We start from the raw sequence: 8,710 nt of genomic DNA, 5'->3' as shown, positions 1-8,710 counted from the left end.
GAAGTTTCGCCACCAGCTCCGGGTCTGCTGGTTTGGTCGTTGCCGGTGAGGAGTGGATGGACGAGGACGGGGTCTTTGTCGCCGCGCAGCGGGAGGTACAAGGGGGCACCCTGCTTGGGTGTCTCCTCTGGCCGCCAAGTGGAGAACCCGGGTAAATGGCCAAGTGGGTTCCCAAAAAAGGATTGGAGGACGAGGACTTGGATCTACCGGGTGAAGACACTAATGGGAGCTGGAAACATGGGGAGGTGAAACGAACTGACAGGGACTAAAGATAGGGAGAGGAAATTCATTGTCAAAATCTGAGTCGTAGTCTTGGAGACGGTCATATAAATCAAGGTCTTCCTCAAAGTCCGAAAAAATCAGAGTTCAAAAGAATATAAGGTGGTGAGCGGGTCGTGGTCAGGATGGAATCATGACACACAGGCGGTGCGTTTGACACGGAAGAAGAGGACGATATCATGGAGCCTACCCGGATAGGATATGCTTGGTCCTTCAGCAGTCAGTTTACCTCGCGTATATATAAATATATTTATTTTTTGTTTGGCTAACTTACTTAATAAAACAGAACAAATCATATTCAAATTTCAACAAGTTGTTGAAAGGATCCTGATGTTAAAACAAGTCCCCAATCCTGAAATATTTCACAGCTTATTCCATGTAACTCAGTACAGTATCAAACAATAACCATATTATTCAGACCACACCAGACCCCACACGTTTTTAAAACAGTTTCAGAACAGTATTCATTTAACACCATAATAAGTGGAAGCATGTTTTCCTGTTTACTATTGAAGACTATTTTACTTTTATTGCACATTCATGATTTGCTTAAATATGACCTTATACATTTAATCAACGGATAAAGTGTTGCCCATTTACTAATCAGACAAGGGTGTGTTGTGGCGCCGGTGGTTGTCCTTGTTCTTTGTACGCAGAAAACCGTCTGGCGCCATCCTCCATATGTGTCATTGTATCTTCTCAACCTTCCTGGCCATGCTGCATATGTTTAGATTATATCCATGTCTCTAGGGATCCAAAACATCCCAAGTATTTACATTTTTCGCATCGTTTTCCATAACGATGTATGTTTACCATGCTGTTTGCCCTGACCGGAAGTCAGAGCCTATAGGCCATGGCGGCTAACGTCATGTATGCAGACTCGCGGTCGAGTTTTTATTCTTCGTCATTGAGAATCTATTTACATTTTGGGCAAGACACGCCTCACTACAATATGATTGGTTCCTGCTCCGAGAAAAAAGCATGCCATGCCAAAGTAAAGAGATGAACTTCCCAAATATGTGTGACATTTAAATGAAAAGAAAGCACTTTTTTTCAGGTTAGTTTTGGGTCTGGGGTTGGAGGTAAGGCGGTTTAGGAAGATTCTAGTTAGAGTGGGTGAGGGTTAGTGGGATTCATTTTAACGCTACCAAAAAAGTCATATTATCCTTGTGTGAAAGCATGAGGACTTGTTCTACTGCGACACAGCAGCCAATCAAAGTGCATCAGCGCGTGTCTTTCAACCAGTAATATTACAGCAGGGCGTATCCAGCCAGGAACCAGTGAGGGGTTACGAACAGCAGCAACAAAAGGACAACAGTAACCGGGCCACGAATTATGACGTTTCTGATTTCAAGGTGGTACAACACAACGAAAAATAGGCAGAATTTGGCATGTTTACAGTCGTTTAAAGGTAAACGGTAGCTAGTTGTTGTCATTGGATTCCGAATACTCTTTCATTGCATCGGATTAAAAGTGAAGGAAGCGTATCCAATTTCGCCATTTTTTGGTAAGCATCGCTTTCCCTCCTTCTTGTATTGAAAAACTGAACATTTCCCTCCATTCTTAACTTTTTAGTTCGTTTGATAGAAACCTAATCTGGGACCCCACCGTTTGTACGTTGGCGTAACTACGTGTGATTCGCACAGGAAGTAGAAATTTATAGGTATGAGATTTTTATCCATCCATCCATTTTTTAGCCGCTTATCCTCACGAGGGAGTGCTGGAGCATATCCCAGCTGTCAACGAGCAGGAGGCGGGTAACACCCAGCCAATCGCAGGGCACATACCCAGCAGGCACAAGACGTTGATTTAACGTTGTAACAAGGTCCAGGTCTAACGTCGAAAATTCGTTGTTTTAACATTGTATTTTAAAATTGCGCCGAAGTCACAATCTTACCTAGAATGTACGTTGTCTTACAACGTTGAAACAACATAGCTTTTACATAGTATTCGTAAATTGCATCGATGTGACAATCCATCATACAATCAACGTAGCCATACCACATGGAAATTGAGCCATTAAAACATTATGGATTGAAACCTTTGTTATGCAGTGTGAAACCACTGTTTTTCAAGCAAACTACAAACAATTAAGTTATACAGCCCACAGTAATACATGTATGTTTAACATTTAGAACAAATAACTTTTTTTGTCCCATCAGTTAGAACAAATAACTTTTTTCTTAAAGTATGTTACAAACAAAATAAAAGATAGTCTAATATTCCACTATGTGACCTTTAACTATGTGTCTCTCATTTACTGTCCATCTGGGTTTCTCCCGTCATGTTTCCTGCTACTGCATCTGTCAGGAAAACAGCACACAAATTACTTTCAATTGTATTAATAAGTGCAATATTGTTTGAAAATTAAAACAAGTACAAAATCTTCATCTGATTCTCAACTGTATATTACTGGTAAAAAAAATACATTCTGTCCAAAATGTATAATATATAATGTATTACTTCTTCAGGATCCATTTGATATTGTCTTTGATGGTTACCCCTCCAACTTTCAACATTTGGGATTTCTGCAAATGAAAGAGGATGGCAAAATACAGAATGAGTTTGTTGTGAAAATTAAACTCAACTTTTTCCATACTTAATCATACCAGTTTTGCAGAAGTAGAAGGGTCTTCCATCACCTTCTGTTCAGGGACAATAAAGTTGGCCAAAGATTTTATCTGGACAATGTCCTTTTTGTGTTGCCCTATGGTCTTGATCCTGGTGGTGTCCCTTATCTCTGTAAGCAGCCTCAGTACTTTTTTCTGGGACCCTGAACAGCAACACACGCACAATCCAAAAGATATAAATATGACACAAATATCTTAAGACAGCAGGGTTCGCACGCGGGCCTAAAAGTCCCTAAAACCCCTAAACAGTGTTCATACGTGGCCCTAAAAGTCCCTAAAAACCCCTAAATTTCTGAGGGTCCATTTAGGGGCCCCTAAAAGTCCTTAAAATTCACCAAAAACCGGTCAAGCCCTTAAAAAGGCCATCTTGTCGTTTGATCTTCTATTGTTTGTTTGAGAAGGCTGACAGGCTGTGTGAGGAGGCAGAAGAAAAGAGGAATCATAGGTTTATCACCGAGGCCAATGCACTCAGAGGCAGAGCAAAGGACAAGAGAGCCACCTTGGCACCTCTGCAGCAACAAATAGAGGAGGCACTGGGTAGGCTCAAGGAGCTAGAGTAGGGGTGCTGAGACAGACATCAGTAGAAGACATTTGTAAATATGTGTATATTGCTGCAATTGTAGTTAGAATCTGTTTTCCGTAGACTGTTATGTGAAGTAATTATGTGAAGACATTGAGAATGGTCATATCTCTCTCTGATGAGCTCGAGCTAGAGCGAGAGAGAGAGAGAGAGAGAGAGAGCTCTCTCTCTCTCTCTCTCTCTCTAGAGAGAGCTCTAGCTCTCGAGAGAGCTCTCTCTCTCTCTCTCTCTCGATCTCTCTCTCTCTCTCTCCTCTCTCTCTCTCTCTCTCTCTCTCTCTCTCTCTCTATATATATATATAATTGAGGAAGAGAGGTGTGGACCAAGTCTGACAGACTGTGGACGGTTTGTGAGGAAGTCTTTAATCCAGCAGCAGATGGAAGGAGTTAGTTCAAGGAGGGAGAGTTTGTCAACCAAAATACCTGAGATGATAGTGTTAAAGGTTGAACTAAAGTCATTGAAAATCATCTTGTTGTAGTTCCCTTGGCATTCCAGGTGCAGTTTGGAGGGCTATTGTGATAGCATCCTCGGTGGACCGGTTTCCAAACTGGTAGGGGTCGAGTGAGGGAGGAAGTGAGCCCCTTCTATGTCGTGCATCCAGCCTCTCAAAGCACTTCATGATCACAGGTGTGAGTGCAATAGGCCTGTAACCATTTAGACTTTCAACGGCTGGTTTCTTTGGGATGGGGATGATTGTTGCAGATTTCAGGCAGGTGGGAATGGTTGATTGTTGCACGGTTCTGTTGAAGATTTTTGTGAAAACACCCATCAGTTTATCAGCACTGGCCTGGGCTAGCAGCCTTCCTGGTATTTACAGTCCTGAGCACACCTCTCACTTCATGTTCTTGAAGCATCAGTGTGCTGCTGGTGGGAGGTGGTTGTAATGAGCCTGGGTTTTTCAGCTGTCCATCTCAAAACGGGCAAAGAAATGTTTAGTTTCTCTGCCAGCGAGAAGTCTGTGTTTCCGGCACACATCTTATTCTCACTGTAGTTTGTGATGTGTTGTAATCCCTCCCACGTTTTTTTTTAGTTGTTTTCTGTGAATCACTCCTCAATATTTCTTTTGTAGGCTGCCTTATCCACTCTGATGGCCCTCTTTAAGTCTGCTCTTGTGGCACTGTACTGTGCCTTGTCCCCTGACCTGAAGGCAGTGTTGCGATGTTTCAGGAGTGCCTTAGTCTATTGTGTCATCCAGGGTTTTTGATTGGGGAAAACCCGGATCCGTCTATTTACAGTCACAGTGGCTATACAATTTTTGATGTAAGACAGAACAGTATCTGTGTGTTCCTGGAGGTTCTGGTGTTGAAATGATTCCCAAACACTGCATGAAAAACAGTCCTGCAGTTGAGTTTCTTTGTTTGAGGCCTTATTTGTGGGGGGATGTATGTGGGCGTAAGGGTGACGCCAAGAGGGGGGAAGCTCTGTATGCATGTTTAATGTTAGAGTAAACATGGTCCAGGATTCTGTCTCCTCTGGTGGGACACGTCACATACTGGATGAATTTGGATAAGACAGTCTTTTAACACGCTTGGTTGAAGTCACCAGCAACATTCAATACTCCGTCAGGGTGGGCGAGCTGCTGTTTGTTTACAGTCACGAGCAGACGGCTAAGTGCTGCGCTAACGTTAGCGTCTGACGGGATAAAGACAGCTACCACAATGATTACCGTTAGCTCCCTCGGTAGATAAGAGGGTCTACACGAGACTGCAATGACCTCAAAATCAGAAGAACAGTGGGTGTTGATGATTCTGCAGTTGGAGCACCATTAGTTATGCACATAGACACCCCGACACCCCCTGCCCCCAGTTTTACCGTAGTCTTTGGTTCTGTCTCGTCGATGTAGCGTGCAGCCTGCTAGCAAAACTGCACCGTCAGGGATTCGTCAGGGAATATTAGGATCATACCTTCTCTCATGAGGTATGTTTCTTCAATGCTTTTATCTAACTATTCTAGTTTTGGCATGGGGGAGAAAGTCTTTCCCCATGTTTTTGACCACTCCAGTTCTGGTCCATTTCTACTCTCTTATTTGCACCTCCATAGTGTGGAGGAGGTGAAGGGTGTAAGGGCGGATAGAGCACTGGATACCCCAGAGCAGTTGGTTTTTTTAACTGGTGTGGTAGTGTGTGTGTGTGTGTGTGTGTATGTGTGTGTGTGTGTGTGTAAGTCCCTGTCTCCCTTTCTGTCTTACTCCTACTGGTCCTGTCTCATCATCTTCCTTTCTATGAAACATCATTGCTTCCTCTTTCTTATTGTTTATCTTTCTTGCCCGTTCCTACTTTTCTGTCCTTTAAACTTTCCCCTCTTTTCTCTTTTGAGTCATTTCCATCCAAAACTCCCCCTCCTCCAGCTGTCACCTTATCGTCTTATGACTCCAAAACCCCTATGATGAGTATTGGATCTCGGTTTCCCTTGCCCGGACCCAGGTAACCAAGCTCCCCCTCTGTAGCCAGGCCTGGAGTTGGGGCTCAAAGGCAAATGCCTGCTGCACCCATGGGGCTTGGCTGGGCACAGCCCTAAAGGGTAACATGGGGCCTCCTTCCCATGGGCTCACCACCTGTGAGAGGGGCCATAAGGTTCGGGTGCGATGTTAGCTGGGCGGTGGCCAAAGCCGGGGACCTTTGCAATCCGATCCCGGCTACAGAAACTATCTCTAGGGACATGGAATGTCACCTCTTTGGCAGGGAAAGAGCCTGAGCTGGTGCTTTAGGTTGAGAAGTTCCAACTAGATATAGTCGGACAGTCCTCTACGCACCGCTTGTGCTCTGGTACCACCAGTCTTGAGAGGGGTTGGACTCTGTTCCACTCTGGAGTTGCCCACGGTGAGATACGGCGAGCAGGTGTGGGTATACTTATTGTCCCCCGGCTCGGGGCCTAGAGAGCTCATGGACCTACGTCACATAAGTCACGTGACGGGACATATTGCCGGTCAAGCAAAGGATTGCTCAAAGCTAAGTTGGTTAGAGACGACACGAAAATATGTCTTATAGCACGACACCCAGCGTTTTGTCCGATACCAATAAACATTTATAAGGTGATAATAAAGGAAGGTACATGGAAAAATGAGAGACACTTGGCATAGAGGAACCATATTTCATGCCGAAGTCGATATTTTCGCCGATAAGAAATTGGACTGTTAACCCGCTTCCACTGGTCTTGGACAACTGGATCTACACATGTATCTGGTGAGTAAGTCGTCAAGATTTACACGGAAGAGTTTGAAAGCGTATAAAATTCTGGACGTATACAAATAGTTGGATACTGGATCTGAGACTGCTCGTGAACGCGGAAGTGTGTTCGGCTACACATTAACCTTCGCCAAAATCCATCGATCTTTTCAGCTAGTATTCAATCCAAACACCAATATTTAAATAAATGACCCATGGTTTTACACAAACTCGCATTCATTAACTATGATTTGAAAAAAAAAAAAAAGGAGGACAAGCGAGTGGGCTCCTCCGTAGCGTTTCCCAAGAAGTATTTATAATGCCAAGTTTGCTTATTTGAGAACAATGCTTAAAAAAAAAAACAAGACTGAGTCGGCTCCTCCTTACACGAAGCGTGTTGCGGTTACACGTTAACCTACTTCAGCCTCTGTGTGACTGATGGTTTATTTTCCTCTTTTAAGTTCTCAAATGAGTCCAATGCATATTAAAAAAAAAAAAAAGTCTTATTAGGGAGAGGTTTACTGAAGTTTAGTGTGTGCCCGCAACACTGTTACATACACCGCTTCTGTGTATGTTGGAGATGACTCCCTGTCGTGTTTTTTTTTTTTTTTTTTAAATTGTTCTCAAATAAGATAACATGACATTATAAATAGTTTTGGGGAATTTGAGATTGAGAGCAATAATTCATACCTGAAATGTCGTGTGTATTTGGTTGGCACCATTCATCACGTTTAATTGCCGAAATCCATTGATCTTTTCTGGTCTTTTCAGATGGTATTCTATATAATGACCTCTTTGAATTTCTGTCTTGTCTGTTGTAACAACCAACAGTACAACAAGTCTTGGGCATTGTGAATATTCTGCTCCAGTTCAATGTCCCCCACACTGTCGAGTAGCTCTTTTTGAGTGGCAAAATGGCACTGTGAAAATGGTGATGTCACGTCCGCGAGCTCAATACGTTGGGGTTTACCCCGGTGGAATAGAGTGTAGCCTCCCTCCCATCTCTAGGCACAGCTGAGGCCAGGGTTCGCACACGGCCCTAAAAGTCCCTAAAAAAACCATACATTTTCGAAGGTGCATTTAGGGGCTCCTAAAAGTCCTTAAAATCCGCGAAAACCGGTCGAGCCCCTAAAAAGGCCTTAAATTTAAAAAAAATCAAAGGGAGGACCTCTACTGCCAAAATTCTCCCTAAAAAATAAATAAATCTTTTATTTAAAAAAAAATAGCGATCCGTCTGGCGTACAAATCAGCCGGAAATTGTCAACGGAAGTCACCGTGTTGACAACTAGTCGCCATCTTGTCGATATTCTATTATTTGTTTCCGTGACTAGGCATTTCACTTCGTCTTCGTTACGACGTAGCTTAGTTCTTTCATCGATCCAACTTGTATCACGGGGAAGTGCATTTTTCAAGAAGCTTGGGTTGAAAGTAAGGACTTTGGGCGCTGGGTTCGTCGAGATCCAAAATATCGGCACATGTTTTACTGCCATCTGTGCTAGCAGAGTTACCATCTTGAAAAGATGGGCGTCAAAGCGCTGGAGTCGCAGCGGATAAACACGCTGATTTGGCAAAGACTCTCTCATCTTCCTTTGGTATGAATCTGTTTCTAAAATATCAAGATAGTGAAGCATCAACTTCAGGCAGTGGTACTAGCAGTGCATGCGCACTAGGGATCGCAAAAAAACGCTTACTTTCATAACCGTTTTTAACCGAACAGCTGTAGCATAAAACCGGTACCATAGTGGTGTTTACATAATTCACCCGCGGGACCTCGAGTTGGGGTGCGCTGTTCCGCACGGAATGTTTTTGTTGTTGCTCTTCCGGAGTGAAGAGTTCACAGAGTTCCCCCCGTTTTGCGAGTAGTGTTTTGATGTGTGCCAATAAAACAATTTTACTCCCATACTTTGGGACGTTTCCTCGATGCCATGTTTGATGTTTCTTTGATTTAACTGAATGTTCTTTTGAGTACAACTTTACTCTAACAGCGAAACTTGAAAAAAGTGGAAATGATGTTGAAAAAAATAGCGCAATGTGGAGTACCGGAACCGGAAGAAATG

At 43.4% G+C, this 8,710-nt stretch overlaps 1 protein-coding gene across 4 annotated transcripts in view; it reads left to right on the top strand.

The window, feature by feature from the left end:
- Window positions 1–1,536: 1,536 nt before the first annotated feature.
- The window catches only part of LOC133512217 (cobalamin trafficking protein CblD-like), a 66,059-nt gene continuing 58,885 nt past the window's right edge, over window positions 1,537–8,710 (top strand). For 2 of the 4 annotated variants that reach the window (XM_061841627.1, XM_061841628.1), the window contains exon 1: window positions 1,538–1,786. The gene's annotated coding sequence lies outside the window, so the exon portion shown is untranslated. Of the gene's footprint in view, window positions 1,787–8,710 lie in introns of all 4 variants that reach the window. The other 2 variants (XM_061841629.1, XM_061841625.1) reach the window with 2 other exon arrangements.

This window comes from Syngnathoides biaculeatus, chromosome 14, assembly GCF_019802595.1.
Source record: "Syngnathoides biaculeatus isolate LvHL_M chromosome 14, ASM1980259v1, whole genome shotgun sequence".
Classification (NCBI taxonomy): domain Eukaryota; kingdom Metazoa; phylum Chordata; class Actinopteri; order Syngnathiformes; family Syngnathidae; genus Syngnathoides; species Syngnathoides biaculeatus.
Note: the sequence above shows the minus strand (reverse complement) of the source record. Positions and strands in the feature narration are given on the sequence as shown.